A 14,525-nucleotide genomic window follows, 5' to 3' on the forward strand; every position below is an offset into this window, starting at 1 on the left:
TGAGACTCCAAGTGGCCTTTGAGGTCCAGGTGGGTCATCAGGCTCTCAGAGTCTTCTGCACACTGTGTCCCGCTCTCACTACACAACAGTAGGTCATCTACATATTGTATTAGGACAGATCCCTGGGGTGGTACCCAGTCATCCAAGGTGACTTTCAAAACCATTGAAAAGGCTGCTGGACTGTCCACATTTCCCTGAGGGAGACGTGTCCAGGTCAGCTGTTGGCCAGGGCCCCAGGTAAAAGCAAATATTTTCTGAAAATCCTCATGTACATCAATGCTAAAGAAAGCATTGGATAAGTCTAGTACCGTGTAAATGGTAGATGTGGCAGGAATATTTACAAATACCCCAGTGATGTCTGAAACTAAAGGCGGGAGGGGCTGTATGCATTTGTTTATTCCCCGTAGGTCCTGCACCATCCTCCACTCCCCACTGGCCTTTCTAACAGGATTTATGGGAGTGTTCCAGGGGCTGATGATGGGTTTAAGGATTCCCCTTTGTAAATACTCTTCAATTTGTGGCTGTATACCCTGTAGTTTTTAGTGTGTAGTGTGTATTGTTTTTGAAAGAAGGGTGTAATGTTTTAGGTTTGAAAGTCGGGACATAGGTAGTACATTTGTCCTACATCTGTATTGGACTTTGCCCATATTGGGTGAGTCTCTAGAGGCGCTGGCATGGTCATAAAGTAAAATGTCAAATCTCTTTTTTTTTGGCATTGTTAGGTCACATGTGGCTGATTTAGCAGTCATTTCCCCTTGTAGGTCAAATTTAATGGTTATCCTCAATGACATAAGGTCCCTTCTCATTAGACATAAAGGGAAATCAGTGAGGATGGCAAAACTTTGCTTGGTTAAGGGTCTATCCTGCAAGTCTGACACCTGAAGTGGTTCTACAGGGTGTTTGTCATTAGGTTAATTTGGAGGACGACCGGGAGTTCTACTTTAGTTTTGTGTGTAACATCTGTCCCATTTATTCCCATAGAGCAGCCCTTGGTACAGTTCTCAGTGATAAAATGGGGGTCATTACATAAGGGACAGGGGGCAGAGGCCTTTTTTAGGGGATGAGGGAACCGTTTTCTATATTCCTTCAATGCTTTAGACCATACTTTATAAAATTCAATCATGTAATCATTATCATGGGGAAATGGTGGATAATTGTACTGTTTGTGTTGCCCACAAATTTTAGTAACCTCCTCCCAATCTTCTTGGCAACAAGGGCCATCAGTAGTTAAACCCGAAATTTGGAGAGTATGTGCTCTAGATAGTATGTTTGCCCAAAAGGGTTCAGTACAATGTTTCCATAATTTCCCGACACTAAATCAAATGGGGTGGGCTGTTTCAGCTTACCTCCTGGACCTCCCTTACCCAGCTGATTTCCCATATTCAATTCTTATACTTTAACTTATAATATGACTTCTATTTATATACATCAGTTTCAGAACACACTCTCAATGATTTTGGACAGACTATAAATTGTTCACCTGTTCTGAATTCAATGGTACTCCTGACACCTTTAACAGTTAAACCTTCTTGAAACACACAATTATTATGTATATTAAACCTTAATGTTTGTATCCGTGGTGCACCTTCACGGAACAAAGGACCCTTTTCCCACCTTGTGATGATAACTACCATCAACACTAGCAACCAAATAGGTTTGAGATTATTTGTATACAAATAATAAGCCTGTTAAACACTCGGGGCAGCGTCCTGCCAACAAATACCCAGGACAATGTCCTAAAATTGATTTTAGAGGTTTCCAATGACCAGTCCTTTATAATTGAAAACGTATATTTTTAATTATTTGTCTATATTCTTATGCTTAATCCCGGCCAACCTAGCGAGGATTTCAATACTTCATACTCCTTAACTGAGCGAGCTACCTTCTTTCAATCATTGTCTTGAAAACCACAATATCTCTATATCAAGTGTTCAAGGTACAGCATCAACGAGGCAAGCTTTTCAAAAATACTTATAAAAAGTAATTTTAAAGAAAGCTTACCTTGTTTAATGGCTGTACCCCACTTCTGGTACCAAATCTGTAAGGTGCGCCCCTCCTTGATTAGCTCGAGCTGGACTTTAGTGGTCACTGGAAAGCCCTCTCAATCAATTGGGTAGTCATACAACCATAGGCGTTGATGGTTTATCATGAGTACAAAAATCTTTATTTCCTGTTACCACTTTTATGTGCTTCAAACATTGCATAGAGACAGAAGGAAGGCCTTTTGTCAGCCAATCAGGATTATACAAGACATTCAAGATATAATGGCCTTTTGAATGACCAATCATATACATCCACATTTATGTTCGTCATACATTAAGCGGAATTTTTTAGGGTAATTTTTGATAAAAGGTCCCCACTCAGACATATATATATATATATATATATATATATATATATATATATATATATATATATATATATATGTATATATATATATATATATATATATATATATATATATATATATATATATATATATATATATATATATGTATATAAAAAAATATGGTTTTATGACTTTAAACTGTCCATAATAATTTGAACATAAAACCACAATATTTAATTTCGCCTTACAATGTTCTATGTCTGTAAAACTCTAAATGCTAACTGCGACCACAAATGCATCCTGTTTTCTGAGCGATTTTGTACTTCAAAAGAATCTTGCAAAAGCTTTGCAGGTGCTTAGCTTTGCTATCTCCTACGTATCTCTATGTGTATATCTTTGCAAGCAGTTTCTAGTATAATAAAAGTATATATTTCTAGTATAATAAAATGAGCATAAGCTTAAAGGGTGACTCTCCCTACCCTTACAGTAACTATTCATGTGAGTTCCTCTCTATCAAGAAGATGCACACCTCTTTGTTTTTCTTCACCCTTTCCCCTTTGATTTTCATGTGATTTTTCACTTTTTATTTTCTTTTTGTTCTTTTTTTTGTTTCTTTTTTTTCACTTTGTGTCTACTATGCTTTTCACTTTTTCAAGCAATAATGGGTGTTGGTTTATACTTCATGAATACTATATATATATATACTAACCACTTGCTTACAGGGCACTTAAACACCTTCCTGCCCAGACCAATTTTCAGCTTTCGGTGCTCTCACAATTTGAATGACAATTACTCAGTCATGCAACACTGTACCCAAATGAATTTTTTGTCCTTTTTTTCCCACAAATAGAGCTTTCTTTTGGTGGTATTTGATCACCTCTGGGGTTTTTATTTTTTGCGCTATAAATGAAAAAAGACCGAAAATTTTGAAAAAAAACGCATATTTCTTTGTTTCTGTGACAGAATTATGCAAATTATTAATTTTTCTTCATAAATTTTGGTCACAATTTATACTGCTACATGTCTTTGGTAAAAATAACCCAAATTAGTGGATATTATTTGGTCTTTGTGAAAGTTAGAGAGTCTACAAGCTGTGGTGCGAATCGCACAAAATTGATCACATCTGATGTACTGGTGGCCTATCTCGCTTCTTGTGACCCGAACAAGTCAGGAAAGTACAAATACCCCCCAAATGACCCCTTTTTGGAAAGTAGACATTCCAAGGTATTTAGTAAGAGGTATAGTGAGCTTTTTGATGTTGTCATTTTTTTCCCACAATTCTTTGCAAAATTAAGATTTTTCATTTTTTTTTTTTCTCCACAAAATTGTCATTGTAATAGGTTATTTCTCTCACGTGGCATGTGTATACCACAAATGACACCCCCCAAAAAATTCTGCTACTCCTCCTGAGTATTACAATACCACATGTGTGGGACTTTTTCACAGCCTGGCCACATAGAGAGGCCCAACATGCAGGTAGCGCCATCATGTGTTCTAGGAACATAAGTTACACATCTAACTTGTTGACTATTTATTACACTTTTGAAGCACCAGGACAATGACACGTGACACTGATGACAGATGGCACTGATACGTGGCAATGATGACAGGTGGCACTGATGACAGATGGCACTAATATGTGGCACTGATGACAGATGGCACTAATATGTGGCACTGATGACGCGTGGCACTTATACGTGGCACTGATGACACGTGGCACTAATACGTGGCACTGATGACACGTGGCACTGAAACGTGGCACCGATGACAGATGGCACTAATACGTGGCACTAATATGTGCCACCGATGACAGATGGCACTAATACATGGCACCGATGACGCGTGACACTGATGACAGATGGCACTGATAAGTGGCATTGATGACACGTGACACTGACAACAGATGGCACGTGACACTGACAGGTGGCACTGATGACAAATGGCACTGATACGTGGCACTGATGACAGATGGCACTATGTGGCACTGATGACACGTGGCACTGACGGCAGGTGGCACTGACGGCAGGTGGCACTGGGGGCAGGTGGCACTGGGGGCAGGTGGCACTGACGGCAGGTGGCACTGGGGTGGATGGCACTGGGGGCAGGTAGCACTGGGGTGGATGGCACTGGGGGCAGGTAGCACTGGGGTGGATGGCACTGGGGGCAGGTAGCACTGGGGTGGATGGCACTAGGGGCAGGTAGCACTGGGGTGGATGGCACTAGGGGCAGGTAGCACTGGGGTGGATGGCACTGGGGGCAGGTAGCACTGGGGTGGATGGCACTGGGGGCAGGTAGCACTGGGGTGGATGGCACTGGGGCAGATAGCACTGCTGGGGGCGGATGGCACTGCTGGGGGCGGATGGCACTGCTGGGGGCGGATGGCACTTTTTATTTCATTTTTTTAATTTTTTTTTTTTCCAGAATCAGAACGGCTGCCGCTGCAGCCGTTCATCTCTCCCCTCTCGCACTGTCTGTGCGAGGAAGGAGAGCGGCGCTGCGAGATGATCTCATATGTTTACATATGAGATCATCTCCCATTGGACACGCCGATCACGCTGTAAACGGCCGCTGTGATTGGCCGTTTACAGCGATCTGTGTTTGCCTGTCCCCGGGGGACACGGCGAACACAGAACTTCCGCGATGCGCGCCCGCGGCGGCGCGCATTGCGGAAGTAAACATCAGGCCGTCCAGGGACGACCGCCCGAACGAACGCGCCTGCTCTACGGCCGTAATTCGGCTATAGGGCGGGCGCGAGGAGGCTAGTCACACATATTGGTCCAATATAATTTACTCTACAGACATATCTGAATTTTTTCACCTTTGCATATTACGTTTGGAGGATGCTCCTGGGGTGTGTCGGTGTGCTCATTTCCTCCTTGGGTTCATTCCCTCAGCTTCCGTCATAGACTTGTCTCACAGATCCTGACTTGCAACACTGCTTATTTAGAACTATTTATAAGTAAGTAATCCAGGGTGATACACATCTTGTTTCCCCTTGCCCCTACCTTCTTTCTCACTATCTGGGAAAAACATTAGATCCTACTTGGTACTTTTTTTCATTTTTTTCAGATACGCTATACACTTGCTCCTGTTGAGTGACAATTGGCCACGAAACGTATTGCGTCTATCAATGTCATCATGTTCCCAACACATAGCTTGACCTAAACTGTGATTTATTTTTATCCTATAACCCATCTGTATCCATTACTCAATAAGCATTGCCTTTTTATACTAGTTACTTCCATAGGATACTATGCGATTTTAGATGTGTGAATGTACATACATGAATTCTTCTTTTTTGCATGCCATCGTCTTGTGTATATAGATAAAATACTCACGTCCAATGCTTTGTTTATATGCCAATTAAACAATTTTACAATTTCTCCTACTATGTGTCTTATGCCTCACTTAACGTTCCAAAAGACCCTTTCTTATTTACATGGTTTGAGATTACCAGGCCCAGCAGATCAAGGTTACTAGTTGGGGCTTGATAAATTGTACTCTGATATTATCTTATAATAATATTTATAAATCATAGTAATAGGTTGAAACGTTTAAGCCTTTTTTTACTGTCCCAGCCCCTGTACCCCTGTATCCCTTTATATCTATCTTTCTATCTAGCTGAGTCTTCACCTCATCATTAACATCAGGGTACCTGTAACAAAGTTCAATAATTACCATTGAAGTATGCAAATTAATATGTATCTCCACCCATGCTGCCATTCAGTAAGAATGATTATAAGGCCACTTGTTTTCCTTCCCCTCTCTCTGCTTTCTGCATCACCAATAATTTTCTAAGGAAGTTTTAAATCAGTTGCCAAATGATAGAATAATTTTGGTAGTGGTATTTTTAAATCAGGCTTGCTGTATGTGATGGACAGCAAGGAGCTTGCAGTGTTAGGTTCGCTGAGGTCCTATGATGCAAAATAGAAATCTCTGAATGAAAAACTGAAGTAATAAGTCATAAAGTCTATATACCCCACAAAATGTGACCTATTTTTTTTTTCTACATTAAATCTTTATTGGGTATAAAGACAAGACAGGAAAAAAAACAAGACAGGATAAAGGTTACATAAACAATAAATGTGAGACATTGGTTCATCATATAAGGCTGCATTTCAGTCTTAAAAATGTACAATACAATGACTTGTAGATAGTACAATGTTTAAGACAAAATGGTACCACAGTACACACATACACATACACAATAACAGAAAGAAAACAATAGAATCCAGGGATTCCATGACTTAGTAAGATTGCAATAAGAATTGGTTCTGAGAGACTCTTCATATTCGAAGATAAGGTTTATGTGACCAATAAGTTCAGATACATTGGATACCAGGTCGGTCCACCATAATCTGGTCAACAGCCAAGCGTACACAGACAAAAATAGTGTGAAATTATATGGGGAAGCACTCAATGTCTAACTATAGTAAGGCTAAAGCTTGGTCAGATGAGATTGGATATGCACATTAATCTTGTGAATCTCCTACAGCAAATATCCAATATGTTGTAAAGAAAGGTTCCTGCCCCCTTGTTACTGGTGTAACAAGTTCCTTCATTGATAGTTGCTACAGTCTGCTTGTAAAGAACAAAGTGCTTAGGTAACATTTTACAAATTTGTTAATGGTTGTTAACCACTTAATAACCGCCCTATAGCCGAATGACGGCTACAGGGCGGTTTCTTAACTCTGGGAGGCTGTCATATGACGTCCTCCCAGAATTCCGCTCTCGCGCGCCCCCTGGGGCGTGCACTCGAGAGCATCCGTGACCGGCGGGTCCACAGGACCCAGCGCATCACGGTAAACGGCCGCTCATAGCGGCCGTTTACCACGTGATCGCTCCATCAAATGATGGAGTGATCACTTGTAAACAAACCGGCGTCATGTTATGACGCCGGTTCCTCCCTCCCCCTCTCTGTACCGATCGGAACAGCGGAGGGGGAAGAGATCGGTGTCAGCAGCGATGTGGGCTGCATCTGCAGTGCCCACATCGCTGCTCACTGAAAATTAACCCCCTCAATTCCCTGCCAATACTCAGCAATACCCTGCCATTACTCTGCATTACTCTGCAATACCCTGCAATACTCTGCAATACTCTGCATTACTCTGCAATACACTGCATTACTCTGCAATACTCTGCAATACTCTGCAATACTCTGCAATATTCTGCAATACTCTGCAATACCCTGCAATACCCTGCAATACTCTGCATTACTCGGCAATACTCTGCATTACTCGGCAATACCCTGCAATACTCTGCAATACTCTGCAATACCCTTCAACACTCTGCAATACCCTGCAACACTCTGCAATACCCTGCAACGCTCTGCAACACCCGCCAATACCCTGCAACACTCTACAATGCTCTGCAATGCTCTGCAGCACCCACCAATACCCTGCAACACTCTGCAATGCTCTGCAACACCCGCCAATACCGTGCAACACTCTGTAATGCTCTGCAACACCCTCTAATATCCTGCAATGCTCTGCAACGCAATACTCTGCAACGCCATACTCTGAGATACCCAGCCATACTCTGAGATACCCAGCCATACCCAGCCATAGTCGGTGATATCCTGCAATACTCAGCCATAGACCCCCCCCCCTCCCGCCGCCCTCCGGTGCTTCTACCGACTCGCCAATACGATCAAATCCAGAATCTTTTTTTTTTTCAGGCTTCCCAGCTTAGAGGTGAGATGCGGGGTCTTATTGACCCCATATCTCACTGTAAAGAGGACCTGTCATGCCATATTCCTATTACAAGGGATGTTTACATTCCTTGTAATAGGAATAAAAGTGATCAAAAATTTTATTTTTGGGGAAAAAAATGTCAAACTAAAATAAATAAAGTAAAATGAACAATACATTTTTTTTTTCTTTTAAAGTGCGCCTGTCCACATGTGCTCGCATGCAGAAGCGAACACATACGTAAGTCCCGCCCACATATGAAAACGGTGTTCAAACCGCTGCGAACGTTAGAGCGAGAGCAATAATTCTAGCCCTAGACCTCCTCTGTAACTCAAAACATATAACCAGTAAAAAAAAATTAAATCGTCGCCTATGGGGATTTTTAAGTAGCGACGTTTGGCGCCATTCCACGAGCCTGTGCAATTTTGAAGAGTGATATGTTAGGTATCGATTTACTCGGTGTAACTTCATCTTTCACATTATGCAAAAATTGGCTAACTTTACTGTGTTTTTTTTTTTTAAGCACAAAACTGTTTTTTTTCCAAAAAAAAGCATTCGAAAAATTGCTGCACAAATACCGTGCGAGATAAAAAGTTGCAACGACCACCATTGTATTCTCCAGGGTGTTTGCTAAAAAAATAAACATAAAAAACAAAAATTCCCATCAAAAATATATAATCAAAAATACATTAAATAAAAATATAAACAAAAAATAAATAGTAAAAATAAAAATAATAATAAAAAAAATAAAATAAATAAAAAGTGAAAAAAATATATAGAAATGAAAATAAACCAATGAACAAATACTAAACCACATAATTAAATCACCAGTTGGATAAAAAAACAATTGAAGTTCAACTCTTTGTTCAACCCCTTAGGATTCATTGTATTAAGCAAATAAATCCATTTTGTTTCATTTTGTGAAATACCTTTAGTAAGATTACCCCCCTCCAATGGGGGAGCACCCTGTCTATACCACAAAACTTCAAAGATCTGGGGTTACAATTGTGAACCAATCTATAACGCCTGTATAGGCTATGCTTAACAAACCTATTTTTTATATTTTTGACATGTTTGTGTAACCTTACCCCAAGCTTCCTAGTAGTTCTCCCCACATATTGGAGCTTGCATGGGCATTCCAATAGGTAGGTCACATGAGTACTATCACACCAGATGAACTTCTCTATCTCAAACGGTGTACCTCTGGACTTAGACTTGAAATATGTGTTTTTCTTTGGTTTGTGTTTAATGGTCCTCCATGCCACACATCTCCCACATGTGAAAAAACCCACCTGGTCCAGAAAAGTCCCCACCCTTCGAGGAGGGTCAACAACATTCCTGGCAAGTTTATTCCTCAAAGTAGGAGGCTTGATGTAAATTAATTGGGGTTTGCTCTGTAAAATTGTATTCAATACTTGGTCCTTCAGGAGTAATAGTCAATGTTTAGATATTATTCTCTCAACCTGCTTATATTGTCTCGTAAACCCAGTCATAAAAGCTAACCCATAATTGTTACTTCTATGTTCCTTATCTTGTAACATTACATTTCTATCCAATTGTAGGATAGACCTACCTAACTTCACGGCGGCAGTTTATAGTGTAGTGGTCCCTTCCCTTCCTACAACAGTACTGATCTACCCAATTCCTAAATGGACCTACCTTGTTCCTACATTGGCCACTACACTACAGTGTATTGGGCAGTGTGCAGTGTAGTGGGCAGTGGGCAGTGTGTTGTGGGCAGTGTGTAATAGGCAGTGGGCAATGGGGTGTGCAGTGGTCAGCGGACAGTGGTGTGTGAAGTGGGCAGTGGGGTGTTGGGTGTGTAGTGGGCAGTGTATAGTGTAGTGGTCAGTGGGTAGTGTAGTGGTCAGTGGGCAATGTAGTGGTCAGTGTGCACACTGACCACTACCCTACCCACTGACCACTACACTGCCCACTGACCACTACACACCCCACTGAGCACTACACTATACACAGACCACGACACACCCCACTGCCCACTACACACCCCACTGCCCACTACACACCCCACACCCCACTGAACACTACACTGCCCACTGACCACTACACTGCCCACTGATAACTACACACCCCATACCCCACTGCCCACTACACACCCCACACCCCACTGACCACTACACTACACACCCCATTGACCACTACACACCCCACTGTCCACTACCCTGACCACTACAGACTGATCCCTACACACTGACCACTACACTACACACTGACCGCTACACATCCTACTGACCACTACACACCCCACACCCCACTGAACATTACATTGCCCACTACACTACACACTGACCACTACATACTGACCACTACACTATACACTGACCACTACATACCCCACTGACCACTACACACCCCACACCCCACTGAACACTACAATGCCCACTACACTACTCACTACACACCCCACACCCCACTGACCACTACACTGCCCACTGACCACTACACACTGACCACTACACTATACACTGACCACTACACACCGACCACTACACTATACACTGACCACTACACACCACACTCCACTGACCACTACACTATGCACTGACCACTACACACCCCACTGCCCACTACACACCCCACACCTCACCACTACACACTGACCCTTACACACTGACCACTACACTATACACTGACCACTACGCACGGACCACTTCACCACACTCTGACCCTTACACACTGACCAATGACCACTACACTACACACTGACCACTACACACTGACCACTTACCACTACACACTGACCACTACACTGAACAATGACCATATATATGATGTGTCCTATGATGTCATGTCTCTGCAGTCGCACACAGACACACACATGTGTTTTAGGACATCTCCTCCTCCTCCCTCCATACCGCACACAAAGCCCGGCTCTCCTTCTCACCTTCAGCAGGCCCAGCAGGTGTGTGCAGCAGACCGCCCCTCAGGAGGTCAGGCCCCCGAAGTACTAGTACTATCAATACCACTGCACCATGCCACCGAGACACCCTCTGCTCCGTCATTTCCCCGGCTCTTCTTCTTCTCTCCCCGGAGGGCACGCTGCATAGTCCAGCGGCCAAGGCACAGAGCCGGCCCATGCCTGGGAGAAGGAGAAGAGCTGGGGCCAATCGGGTTGCAGCGTGAGACTAGGCCCCGCCCAGCCAGCGCTGCCAAACAACTAGATGCGGCTGCCTTAAAGCTGTGATGGGGAGGTGGGCTCAGGAGGAGGAGGAGGGACTACACGTGCTGGAAGTGGATGAAAGGGTGGCGGAGGGTGTAGGACCCTTCCAATTTGCGCCCCCCTTGGCCTGCACCCCTGGTGGACACCGGTTTTGCCAACCCCTTGGTACGCCCCTGGTTGACAGCCAATTACGTTTTCGTAAAATAAATTCCATGGGAGTTATTATTAATATCATGTAGGAATTCCAGAAAAGTTTCTTGTGTTCCTGCCCACACAATGAAAATATCGTAGATATACCTCTTGTATAGCTTCAGTTCTGGTCTCAATTCCCCGTGTATGTTCCCATTTGCTCATAAAAATATTTGCCACTGAGGGTGCATACTTGGCCCCCATGGCTAATCCCTTCCTCTGCCTATAGTGGCTACCATTTTGCCAAAATAAATTATCTCTCATGGCCAGATCTAGTGCTTTAATAAAAAAACTGTCTTTGTTTCTTTTTTAAATTGGTCTTTTCTAAGGCCCACGTTATTGCATCCAAGGCAACACTTTGTTTGATGTTGGTGTCGAGTGAATTAACAATACTCTCCAAGATGCAGTCGTCTGATACTTCCATATCTTTAAACAGGTTAATCAGTTCCTTACTGTCTCTTCAGTAGGCTGTACTGTAGGTGACTTTTGGGCCAAGGGTTGCAGGAAGCAAGCCAAGTATTCCCCCAGCCTACTGAAGAGAGAGTCAATCCCACTTACTATTGGTCTCCTTGGGGGTTTGGCCATGGATTTGTGAATTTTTGGTATTTGATAGATAACTGGCATACGGGGGCATCAGGTATAAGATATCTAGCTTCTCTTTTATTGATGAGATCTTCTTTATAGGCTTTGTTAGTCAATCTTTTTAATTTGGCCTTATATTTGTTTGTAGGGTTCCCCTTTAATGTTTCATAGGTTTCTTGATCATCAACTAATCTATTGAGTTCTGCCATATAATTTCTAATTTATATAATATATATTTAAAATCACCAATCCTCCTCCTTTATCAGCTGGTCATATCACAGCCTGTTTGTTTTTTCTAACAGTCTGAGCCCTTGTTCTATATCTTGTTTGTGCCTTCCTGATGCAATGTTGAGTTTATCAAGATCTTGTTCGACCAGGGTCCTGAAAACCTGATTAAAGTGGTTGTTTTGTACTTTGGGGTTAAACACTAACCTATTCCTAAGCTGTGTGTGTTGAAATTGGTTTTCCTCCTGATCTCTCTGTGGTTGAGTATTGGCATTATGTTTCCTGATATTCATCTTCCTCATGAATTTGTGCAAATCAATAAAAATATCAAATGTATTAAATTTATTCAAGGGGCGAATTTGAGACTTAACTCTAAAACTTGCAGCTCGTCTTCTAAGAAAAAGGTGTTGCTCAATTTAACCACTTTCAGACCGGACCAATTTGCTGGTCAAAGACCAGACCACTTTTTGCGATTCGGCACTGTGTCGCTTTAACTGACAATTGGGCGGTAGTGCGACGTGGCTCCCAAACAAAACTGACGTCCTTTTTTTCCCACAAATAGAGCTTTCTTTTGGTGGTATTTGTTCACCCCTGCGGTTTTTATTTTTTGCGCTATAAACAAAAATAGACTTTTTGTTATAATAAATATCCCCCAAAAATATATAAAAAAATTTTTTTTTCCCTCAGTTTAGGCCGATACGTATTCTTCTACATATTTTTGGTTAAAAAAATCGCAATAAGCGATTATTGATTGGTTTGCGCAAAAGTTATAGCGTTTACAAAATAGGGATAGTTTTATAGCATTTTTATTAATAATTTTTTATTATTTTTTTTTTACTAGTAATGGCGGCGATCAGCGATTTTTATTGTGACTGCGACATTGTGGGGGACCCATCGGACATTTTTGACACATTTTTGGGACCATTGTCATTTATACAGTAATCACTGCTATATAAATGCAGTGATTCCTGTGTAAATGACACTGGCAGTGAAGGGGTTAACCAGTGGGTGGCAGTGTAGGGGTTAAGTGTTCCTAGGGGCGTGTTACTAACTGTGGGGGGGTTGGGCTTTCATTTAGTGAACACTGATCTCTGCTCCAATCCCATGGAGCAGAGATCAGCGTCACTAGTTGCTAGGCAGAATGGAGAAATGTTGTTTACAACGGCACTTCTCCATTCGGCCGCTCCGTGAGACGATCGCGGGGATGCCCGCGGCGATCGAGTCCACGGGTCCCGCGACCGGACTCACGGGGGTCCCGACCAGCGTGGGAGCGCGGCGGCGGCGGCGCGCTCCCGATGGCAGGGCGGCAAATTTAAAGGGACGTACATGTACGCCCATTTGCCTGCCCGTGCCATTCTGTCGACGTACATCGTCGTGCGCTGGTCGGCAAGTGGTTAAAAATACCTTGTCCTACGTCTCTTTCTTTTTCCTCTGCCCTCCTCTACATCCTCTGGTCCTCGGTTTCTTTCTTCTCTGCCACAGTTTTTTTCTCTGCCATGAGAGATAGTTTTTTTGGCATAATGGTAGCCACTATAGACAGAGGAAGGGAGTAGACATGGGGGCCAAGTATGCACCCTCAGTGGCAAATATTTTTATGAGCAAATGGGAACATAAGGCCATACATGAGGAATTGTTGCCAGAACTACAGCTATACAAGAGGTATAGCGACAATATGCTCATTATTTGCTTAATACAATGAATCCTAAGGGGTTGAACGTCGAGCTGGATCTCAATTGTTTTTTATCCAATTGGTGATTTGATTATGTGGTTTAGTATTTGTTCATTGGTTTATTTTAATTTCTATATATTTTTTGCTTTGTTTATTTTGTTTTTATTTTCACTTTTTATTTATTTTATTTTATTTATGTTTTTTTATTATTATTATTACTATGTATTTGTTGTTTTTATTTATTTGTATTTATTTTATTTTTATATTATTTTTATCTTTATTTTTGTTTTTATTTTATGTATTTTTTTCATTATGTATTTCTCATTATATACATGTTTCATTTTTTAATTTATGGGATTTTTTTTATATTTTTTTTATTTTATTTTATTTTAATTTATGTTTTTTTCCTTATTTTTGTCATTGAGTTAAAGTTGCTCTCAATACCCATGTGGTTTAGGATTATTTTGACTGACCTGTCAGGGTTTTGTAAGACAGTCATGGATTGTCTTCTGTTTGATGAGAGGAAGTTCCCTTTATGGGTGTACTTATGGTCGAGTACACCCAAGAGAAGTGAGGTATGGTCATGTAAGCATAGTGTTTCCTTTTGGGTGTATTCATAACTGGGTACACCCGATTGGGTGGAGCCCGCACCTGGCTTTA

Source organism: Lithobates pipiens, unplaced genomic scaffold, assembly GCF_037356315.1.
Source record: "Lithobates pipiens isolate NorthernLeopardFrog02 unplaced genomic scaffold, aLitPip1_a1.2 Scaffold_19, whole genome shotgun sequence".
In the NCBI taxonomy this organism is placed as follows: domain Eukaryota; kingdom Metazoa; phylum Chordata; class Amphibia; order Anura; family Ranidae; genus Lithobates; species Lithobates pipiens.